The 9,735-nt window shown below is 40.4% G+C and overlaps 1 protein-coding gene across 6 annotated transcripts in view; it reads left to right on the top strand.

The window, feature by feature from the left end:
- Window positions 1-9,735, top strand: part of LOC109035634 (uncharacterized) — a 226,466-nt gene that overhangs the window by 41,175 nt on the left and 175,556 nt on the right. Inside the window, exon 1 of one of the 6 annotated variants that reach the window (XM_072303180.1) lies at window positions 7-8,804. The exons of the other annotated variants lie outside the window; for them this stretch is intronic. The gene's annotated coding sequence lies outside the window, so the exon portion shown is untranslated. Of the gene's footprint in view, window positions 1-6; window positions 8,805-9,735 lie in introns of those variants that run through there. 6 annotated transcript variants of the gene reach the window in all.

A 9,735-nucleotide genomic window follows, 5' to 3' on the forward strand; every position in this document is an offset into this window, starting at 1 on the left:
TGAAAAAATAAAACAGAAACAAATTGTCCGCTGATTTATCACCTCGTCAAAAAAAAAAATCACCCGTGTGAATTTCTAAGCCGTGTATTCTTGCAAAACAACTGAAAAAGGGGCCACGCGACTACAAGCTCATTTCTCCGACATTAGATTTCGACACAATTGGGGTGGATATAACACCCGCGAAAGTTCACATTCCTTTGATTTGATGTTCCCTATACCAAGAACATCCACAACACTCTCTTTTTTTGCAACTTGCACTTGCATATCAATATCCTCACAAGTAGCTAAAATCTCTCTACATTTCGACATGTGTGAAGACGAGCCACTATCAACGATCTTTTGCCACATGTCTCGACATTTGGTACAACAATTCTGTATTTCTCTGAATGAAAGAGAGGAAAGGCCCTAGGCCTTCTTTCAATTGATTGAGCGGTTTTTCCAACCGGTCTACCAACAAGTACCTCATTGGTTCTAATCGTTCTAAACCTAACTCGAGGTATCGCTTACTAGTGATGTCAGCAACTCCTTCCATATATATTAAGTGCGACGGCACTTCTAAGATGAAACCTTGTGCGGATTCTACCTTACTTGGTTTCCATGGCTCAACTCCTCTCCTCCCAAAATTCATATCTCCTGGGCAGGGAAAAAAGTGACGCAGAATTGAATGAGCAGCGACCTTCCGTATTTCTGGATCTGAAAATTCACACAAAAATATATTACTTAAGAGAATGACGAAATTTAAAATATTTACTTTACCTATAGTTCACTGCTTATGAGCCTTGCTTAAATAATTTGCATGAAGCCTGGAAAGATTTGAAGCAGTGGTCCTTTGAGTTTTATTTTTCCAAGAATTACGTTTTGTGGTAATAGAAATTGAAAAGGCAGGCGTACTTGCCCATAAAGGTATTTGTTCATTTAGCGTTGGCTCATGGCGCCACACAACAAAAATTGGTGCTTATTGCTGCACAAATCTCCGCTTATTTGCCATCTATTGTGATAAAAGCCAATGTACACAATTTATTAAAACTTTTACTGAAGATTCCCTACTACCTACTGAAAATTTCTGCTACCGAAAATCACATTAAAATGACCCAACAGTCTTCTCAAGAGAAATCAATCAATGAGAATGCTTCAGTGTCATTCCCCTTTTTTAGTTGAGCAACTCTTTGCCAATATACCAACAATGGCATCTCATTAAATTTTTCCTCTTTGAAGAGTTCAAGCTGCTTTAGCTTCAAAAATTCAAGATCTAATTTACTGAGATTGATTTTCAGGTGCCTAGTAAAAATAAAGGAGGCTGCAGAAGATATCGAGTTTATGGCAGGGATGTTCTGTGGTCTCAGAAAGTTAAAAGATTTGGAGACCTTCTTTTCATAAGAATTAAATGGGAAAACCCTTTGGATCTCAGAGCAGACTAAAAACTCAGACATTTCGTTCTAAATGCTTGTAAGAGGTCTGGGTGAAGGTTTTTGCACTGATTGCTCAGCGCTGCATTTGCCTCTCCGACTATAAAAATGTTCTCCAATGGTTTAAAGTACTGAGGGTCCGTATATATTTTTCAACATCATTTTTTTCCAGATGTTCTGGCTTCATGTATAATAACATAGAATTAATTCATACAATTTAGAAACAGAGACGTGAATTTTGTGCACTTTCGGCTTTTCTGATTAAAATTCTAGGTTTAAATCGGTTAAAAGAGGTAAAACAGATTTAAGGAACATGAGGTAAAGCTTATTGACTGCATTAAATTTCTGTAGAATGGGTTTGGCTGCTTCTGACACTGCAAACGAGATACACGGTTGCGGACTTACACCGTCGATATAGATAGGCATCGAAACACTGGGATGATTGGAAACAAAAGTACAGAAATAAAATAAAACACACTAACATTGTAAATCTCCGCCTACATACAGTGGCTAATCTTCTTACGATATTATCAGTTTGAGGAATGCGTACTGCCTCGAATTTCAAGGAAACAAATTTGATCCATTTAAAAGTGAGCACACACATTGAAATAATAGTGATACATGTATATTATATTTTTGAAGCTTAATTAGTAGGCTAGTAATTACATCTATATGTTATTATTTATATAACTATGAATATAAAATTAGTATGCTGGAAGCATTTTTACACGCATGTCTCTAAATCCTAACAAAAAAGAAAAATAAAGTATTTTCACTCACCTACGGAGGGCTGGTGATTGATCATCAGCAGGGGTCCGCACGCCATGTTTGGTGCAGCATGGGACCACGCCATCATGTTTGGTGTTGTGCAGGCGCTGTATATGAGCGCATTATCGCTCACAACCCCAGCTGGTGCGATCGAAGCGCTCGATGCGCTGTTTGTATGGTTAACGGCCTTCAATTCTTCATTTTCACGCCTTAAAACTTGTAATTCTAGCTTACACACAAAATTATGGTAGTTTCAAGTTCGTGCAGCATGGGTCCACGCCATCATGTTTAGTGTTGTGAAGGCGCCGTATATGAGCGTATTACCATTGTGTGATCAGAGCACATATCATCACTGTCTTAAACTCTAAGATAGTTGTCATTTATTCCGTTACATGCAAGAAAGTCAATTAGGCCGGGGGCCTTTTTTGGATCTTTAGGCCAAGAGGTGGGAGTTTTCCCACATAGGGTGTTTACTTCCTCCTCGTCAACGACTTCTTTCATCATATTTCCTCTTGGGGTAGGTTTCCTGGAATTCCATGAGGGATGGTTCAGCTGGTGCGATCGATGCGCTCGATGCGCTGTTTGTATGGTTAACGGCCTTCAATTCTTCATTTTCACGCCTTAAAACTTGTAATTCTAGCTCACACACAAAATTATGGTAGTTTCAAGTTCGTCTATTTTTCTGTTTCATCCATCACGGATGCGCTTTCGCTGCGATATACCCTTTGGTATGCGAAATCTGCATCCTCGGCGGCCTCGGCGAGGGGCACCTCTTACGCTTACCCTCTCGATGTAGTTAGCAATTGGTTCGACTGTCTCGTTGATATCATTGTAAATCTCATCAAAATCTTCTGCATCAGCGCAGCGGGGGGTACAAAGGCCGAGGCCATCAATTCGCGGATTTGATGTCAGACCATTACACCTGCCCGCACTGGAAAATTAACACATTGGATTTAGAGTCTAGACTCTTAAAAACATCGACAAGAAAAAATACGCTTGATTCAATCAAATTTAAGCTTAAATCAAGAACCAAGCGTCTTAATTTGAGCGGATTTTCTTTTGATTTAAGCTTAAATCTGATTGAATCAATAGTCCTTTTTCTTGTCAATGTTTCCAAGAGTCTGGACTCAAGATCCAATGCGTTTTTTTGCCCCCCCCCCCCCCCCCCGTGCGGTCGTGGAATGCATCGTGTAGTCCGTCAGGCATGACATGCCGTCAAATGGACTGGCACAAGTGGAAAAGACATCCTCTTATTGTTGCATTAGGGGAATTTGCGCGTGCAGCATTCATTGCTGTTGCCTCGAAATCCGTCAATACTACGTTCGGTGCCAATGAAGCGTTCAGTTCGTTACACAAGTTCTTAACTGTCTCATAAGTTAGTCGGTATGTGGCTTTATCTTTTCGAACACACAGTACAGGCAGTACACAAAAGGGAAAACGTGGCCATTTATTACACCATGGAGAGTGTACATTTGTTGAATCAAACTTGGAACGTTTTAGAAGGTACCATCCCTCAGAATGATCGTGCTGTTGCTGAGCCGCCGTAAATCCTCGTCAGACGCGAAAATAAGGACTTACTTCGGATCATCGATGCCTTGATCGAACTGGAGGAATTTAATACCAGACAGAGTTGTATCATAAGGATCGATGATTTCAGCGTTCACCAATGTCCGTGGTAAACGAGGGCGTTCTTCGTTCCGAAAGCGGTTTACATTTCGGAGTATGTTTCGTCTCTCGGGAATACTCACCAGCATCTCATCGTCACCAACATCCGCAAGCACTTCCTGAACTATCTCTGCTGACAACAGAATATTTTCGGAGTATTCTGAGAATATTCAATAATTTAAACTTAATCTTGAGTATCAAAATGACTATTTCCTGAGCATTTAAATAAATACAATGTCTCAGAGGTTTCTCTATACAAAGCTGATTTTTTTTTTTTCCCCCTTCAGAAGATGTTTTGAGTTTATTTTTTTTACCTCTCCCGCCGCCGGCTTGTTCGATAGTATCCTCAGAAAGTCTCTTCAGGACATCATCTAATCAACCATAGTAGTCAAACCTAACCAGGTTTATTAAAAAACAAATTAAAGCATATCAAACGACTCAATAACACAATCAAACATTAGGCGGTAGAGGTTTACATTCTCTTGATTCCGTCAAAACAGTTATGGAAGCATTGTATATCGACGGTGAAAGTCGGCAACCTTCAGCGGGTCTTGTTTTATGTACACTTGGAGTATCCTCAGAAAGTCTCTTCAGGACATCATCTAATCAACCATAGTAAGTTCATTATGAGCGGGAATTACAATGGACCACTAGAAAAGGGACGAATTTAAGCATTCTGATAACATGTTTCTTAATCAAAATATCACGTAGAACACGATTTGTGCAACAAAAATTACCAAAATCAACTCCTAACAAAGCTATTACCGTATAAATTTCAAATTGGTTACGAGGAATTAGAACTGCCCGCTCATAAGAAACTCAAAGCTCTACGTGAGTCAAATCGTGCACTCCAACGGTTTCAGCAATCCTCTCAGTCGAGCAATGTTCATTTCCCACCATGCGTTTTTCAAACCATAATCAACTTGCTATAGCTGAGCCAAAGCGTCAAGATTGAGGTTGCCAGATTTGTATATCGCAGAGACTGTCATGCTAACGTTTAGCGCACGATTTACGCAGAGGATTGAGTTTTCATGAGCGGGTGGTTTGAATTCACGCTTCAAGAATCATTAATATCTTCGTAAGGAGTTGATTTCGGTAATTTTCGTTGGGCGCATCGTGTTCTACGTGAAATTTTGTTAATGAAAGGTGTATCAAAAGGCTGAAATTCGTGCCTTGGCTGCTGGTCCATTGCGAGGTTTTTGGACGATTGGAGACTGGACGGTTGGTTCCGGGCAGAAGGGTTGAGAGAATTTTCACAGAAGGTACCTAAGGATTTTGGTTGGGTAGTGGAGGAGGAGGAGGAGGAAGAGGAGCCACTCGAAGCTTGAGCGTAAGATGTAGATGCATCAACAGGAGTAGGAACATGGAGTTGTGGGGTTAGGTGTTAGTGGTGCCACTTTTGAGGTAGCAAAGGAAAGGCAGTAGTAGAAGACACGATTTGCAAAGAAGGCTGAATTTCGGACGATGTCAGCTGAGTCTTGGGTACCGTTTTACATTTTTGTTCGGACAGAGTTTCCTCTGATGAGGAGGTGATGAGGTCAAAACTCAACTATTGTAGGATCCCACTTACCTCAGGGTTCTTCGATAACTTTTATTTTCAAAATGTCATTAGCGCATTATTTGATGTGTTTTCCGTTCATTGCTAATGTTCAGATGGCTGTAATGGTTAGCAAGGGATATTTCATCTCCTTTTTTGAAGGAAGAATCCAAGAACAAGGAGAAGGAGCTGCGTCAAGCTCATCGCTCTCGAGTTTTTTAACGACAGCATACATTTTGAGGAAACCGTGAAAAGTATTAAAATAAAAGAAAATAGTTTCGTTTGCATTCGTTGCGTTCGTTAAGTTCGTTGCGCAAATCGCGTTCTGCGTGAAGTTTTGGTTATGAGACGTGTATCCGAATGCTAGAATTTGTACCTTGTCTAGTAAACCATTGCGCATTGCAGAGGAGATTTTAGTGAATCATCATTTCTTCTCTTGATTTCTTGTCTTGAAAAATCATTCCTGGTCCTGAAACGCACGAAAACACTTAACACTACCCTGGTAAAACTGATCGCCAAAAAAAATAGGCGACATCGCCTCACCAATTTAGGTGAGGCGATTTTTGGAACAGGCGATGTCGCCAAAAATGGGTAGGCGATGTCGCCAAAAATGGGTAGGCGATGTCGCCAAAAACGGGTAGGCGATTTCGCCAAAAACGGGTAGGCGATGTCGCCAAAAACGGGTAGGCGACGTCGCCAAAAATGGGTAGGCGACGTCGCCTAGAATTACTGGCGACGTCGCCTATAATTACAGGCGACGTCACCTAGAATTTAAGGTGACGTAACCTAGAATTTAAGGTGATCTCACTTAAAAAACTAGGTGACATCACCTGAAATTCTGGGTGAAGTCATCGGGTTTCAGCATGACCTCTTGCAGCTCTAAACCCCAACCCCCTTCTTCCCCGCCCTTATGTGCATCTCTTAATTTCTGGATGGCTCATGATAAATTATGAAAATACAGAATATCATCAATCAAATTAAAGAGGAAAAAATTTTAATTTTATTGCAACCTCGATCATTAATACGTAATATGCATACAATTTGTCAAACAAAATATAAAGAGAAAAAAATAAAAAAAAAATGTGGAAATTTAAAACAATACTGGATAAATCAAAACTGGCAAAAATTCCTAAGCTACAAAAAAATCCAAAAATGCCCGGTGGGTTACGACTTGCCCCCTTCCATTTTAGTACAGCCTAGTTCCTATCCTAATGTGACTTAAAATTACATTTCGTTACATAAAAAACAAATTGTTGACTCTGGTAAAATACTATGTAGCTTTAAAAAATTTAAACCAGAGGCCGTAGAGTGACAAAAGGTGGTAGAACCAAACCTGAATTCGCTCAATGATAAAAACTAGCCGTGTAAATCAGCTGCTGGAATGCTCAATGAATGTTTCAGGCATCTTGTTGGAGCAACTAGACCACGTTACGCAGAAAGGAACCAAACCACATCAGCTGCTGCCAAATGTGATTGGCAATTTTATTTTTTACAAGAAAACGGCTGTGCGAATTTTTGTGCAAATATGGGTAAATTTTCTGAATATTTCGAAGAACATGCCTTAAAATTTTAAGAGGAATCTGCACAAACTTTCTGTTGTAAAAAATCGAATTGCTCGGCTATATTTGGCAATAGCTGATGTGGCTTAGTTCGTTTCTGCCCAACGCAGTTCAACTGAGCTTCTTGAGAGCGCCTTTAAATGAACACAAAGAGTAACTGTTATGAGAAGTACGTATGTAGGAATATACAGGGTGTCCCAAAAGTCCCTTCCACCCCCTCTAAAATTTTACCTAATTAATATTTTGAAACGAAACTTTGAGGATGTTCATCGATCAATGTAAGCTACTTTTGGGGCCCCCCCGTGGGGAGGGGCTGCGGACCCCAACTTTTTTTTTTCAAACGGCAACCCCTATCTTGTGATACCTCATTCGAAAGAGCATAAAAAACTAAGAATTTTGGCGCAAACCGCAGATCAATATCTTAATTTTTGACCGAGTTATGATAGGTCAAAGGTCAAATTTGACCTATTTTCAAAAAATCATAACTCCAGTTCAAATTATCGTAGTGAAAAAAATAAAACGGGAAAATTTACCGCATTGTAAGCACTTTTAAGGAAAAATCACAGAAATTACTTCAAACTAATTTTAAGGGGGGTTTCGGACCCCCAAATACGTCAATTCAAAGGTCATTCAATTTTCCCGCGAAATAAGCCAATTCCCCCCAGATTTGCCTCCACATTAGTTCAGTAAGGTCAAAATCAGTTCAACATTACGTTGGCAAGTCCCCAAATTTCGGGAAAAGTTAAAAAAAAAAATTTAAACGGTCAAATTTAATCACATTTAATTTATGCTTGCTCAAAAACAGTAGATACAATACAAGGAGTAGATAGAAATATTCACTCACCGGCTAAAGATAGGATGACAGCTCTGTAGTACCCAGCAGTCTGCGATTTTGATGTCCTTACTGCAATTACACAGGCCTTGGACTTAGTATTTTCGACATCCGCAATGAAGCCTTCGCGCCGGGAAATAATTGAGGGGGTTTCTGTCTTGTCTTTGCTCCAAAAAACTAATCTTTCTTCTCCCAACTCACACTTTCTCGTCGCGTAATCCTTGATGAACGAGCAGGGAACCGATTCCTCAATACCGTCACATAAGAACTTCACATGAGCGTAAGGCTCCGCGCGAGGGGACATGATTGATCGTGATAATTTGATGAAAGAACTTACGCTTACGATAACTGAACGCTTCGTTAGAAAAAACTTGTTGCTTGATAGGTTTGGAAATCCGTTCACACGAAGAATTGAAAGCTAGAGCTAGAAGTAGAAGTATTAATAAACATGTGCACGTACGGAGCCGGAAGCCTAAAGTAGGTAGTGTGGTCTGTCGGTCTGTCTCTGTGGTCGTGAAATGAAATTAAACAACCGGGGATGCCTCATTAGACCTGAGCCGCCATCTTATCGGCTCGTGACGCATTGAGAACGCAGGCCTCGCCACCTCGCCTTGCGGTCAAAATATCCCGGAAATGTGCTTGATGACGTACAAGATCAAGAGAATACGATTTGCAACCACCCTATATTGCACCGCCGGCTACACATACACGATTTTTTAGCGAGGTTATCAGTAGGCCAGGGAATGAAATTTCTAATTTTTCTGTTGTTGACAAAAAACTGAAACTGGAAAACTCAAACAACTGAGTCGTGACTGGTAAAGACTTCCGTCAAATTGCATTCAAGTAGCTGCCAAGACTTCGTTAGTCATTTTAACAGGTGTATGTTTTGTTTAATGGAACTTTGGAGTGATTCCTCGACCGTATAGTGGTAATCGCTAAGAAACGTTTTGCTCGAAAATTTCCTGCCCGGCAGCTGGAGACAAGCTTCAAGAAAAACACAGCCCAGAAGAAACTTTTCAGCATTTGAAACCCTTAAGGTAACTCTCTTGTATTAGTTTTGCATCTATGTTTATCGATGAATGTTACACAGAATGCTGCTATTACTGACCCTTAGAAATGGCTGCAACATGATACCTGCTATTCAATTGATGCAAGGGATTGAAACTAGTCAAGGAGCTTTTTAAACTGTACATCAAATAATTTTCTGCACTTGTAAACTATGACATGAGGTCTGCCATCTTGACTCTTGCATTTACTTTCAATTCTAAACGGAGTATACTCATGTCACGCAATCTTATCTGTTGCCGTTTACAAGTGCATAATCTTACTTGGCGTCGACTCTATACCATCCTTCAATGGTTAACTACCAAACTTATTCTGTGATAGAAAATAAACCCTTACTCATACGATCTCCATAACAGGAAAAATGTGCTCTCATCCAATTCTGAAAGCTATAAGCACTGCCTCACAAAAGATTCTATGTGGTACCGATATTTTATTATCTAACGGGTTGTTCCAGGCACATGATGGGAGTCTTCACGGTCAGCCAAGAGGCTCCTGGATACTCCCTTCACAAGCCTAAGTGTAGCGAAAAAACTTGGTCCTTGGGGGGCCAAGGTCCCTTAAACCCTCCACAACAGTCTACTGGTATTTATAAATGAACATTAATATATTAATCAACTAACTATTATCGAGACTTTATTCACTCCCCTGGGACACTGCAAACTGTGGTTATGTTGACAAGGCACCCTCGATAAATATTGTCAGTGATCATGGCTGCGATGCAGAAGCCTGTGCTGAAGACAGTGATCATGTCTGCGATGCAGAAGTCTGTGCTGAAGACAGTGATCATGGCTGCGATGCAGAAGCCTGTGCTGAAGACAGTGATCATGTCTGCGATGCAGAAGCCTCTGCTGAAGTCAGTGATCATGTCTGCAATGCAGAAGCTCAACTATTGAACTCAATCAA

The sequence above is a fragment of the Bemisia tabaci genome, chromosome 8 (genome assembly GCF_918797505.1).
Source record: "Bemisia tabaci chromosome 8, PGI_BMITA_v3".
Classification (NCBI taxonomy): domain Eukaryota; kingdom Metazoa; phylum Arthropoda; class Insecta; order Hemiptera; family Aleyrodidae; genus Bemisia; species Bemisia tabaci.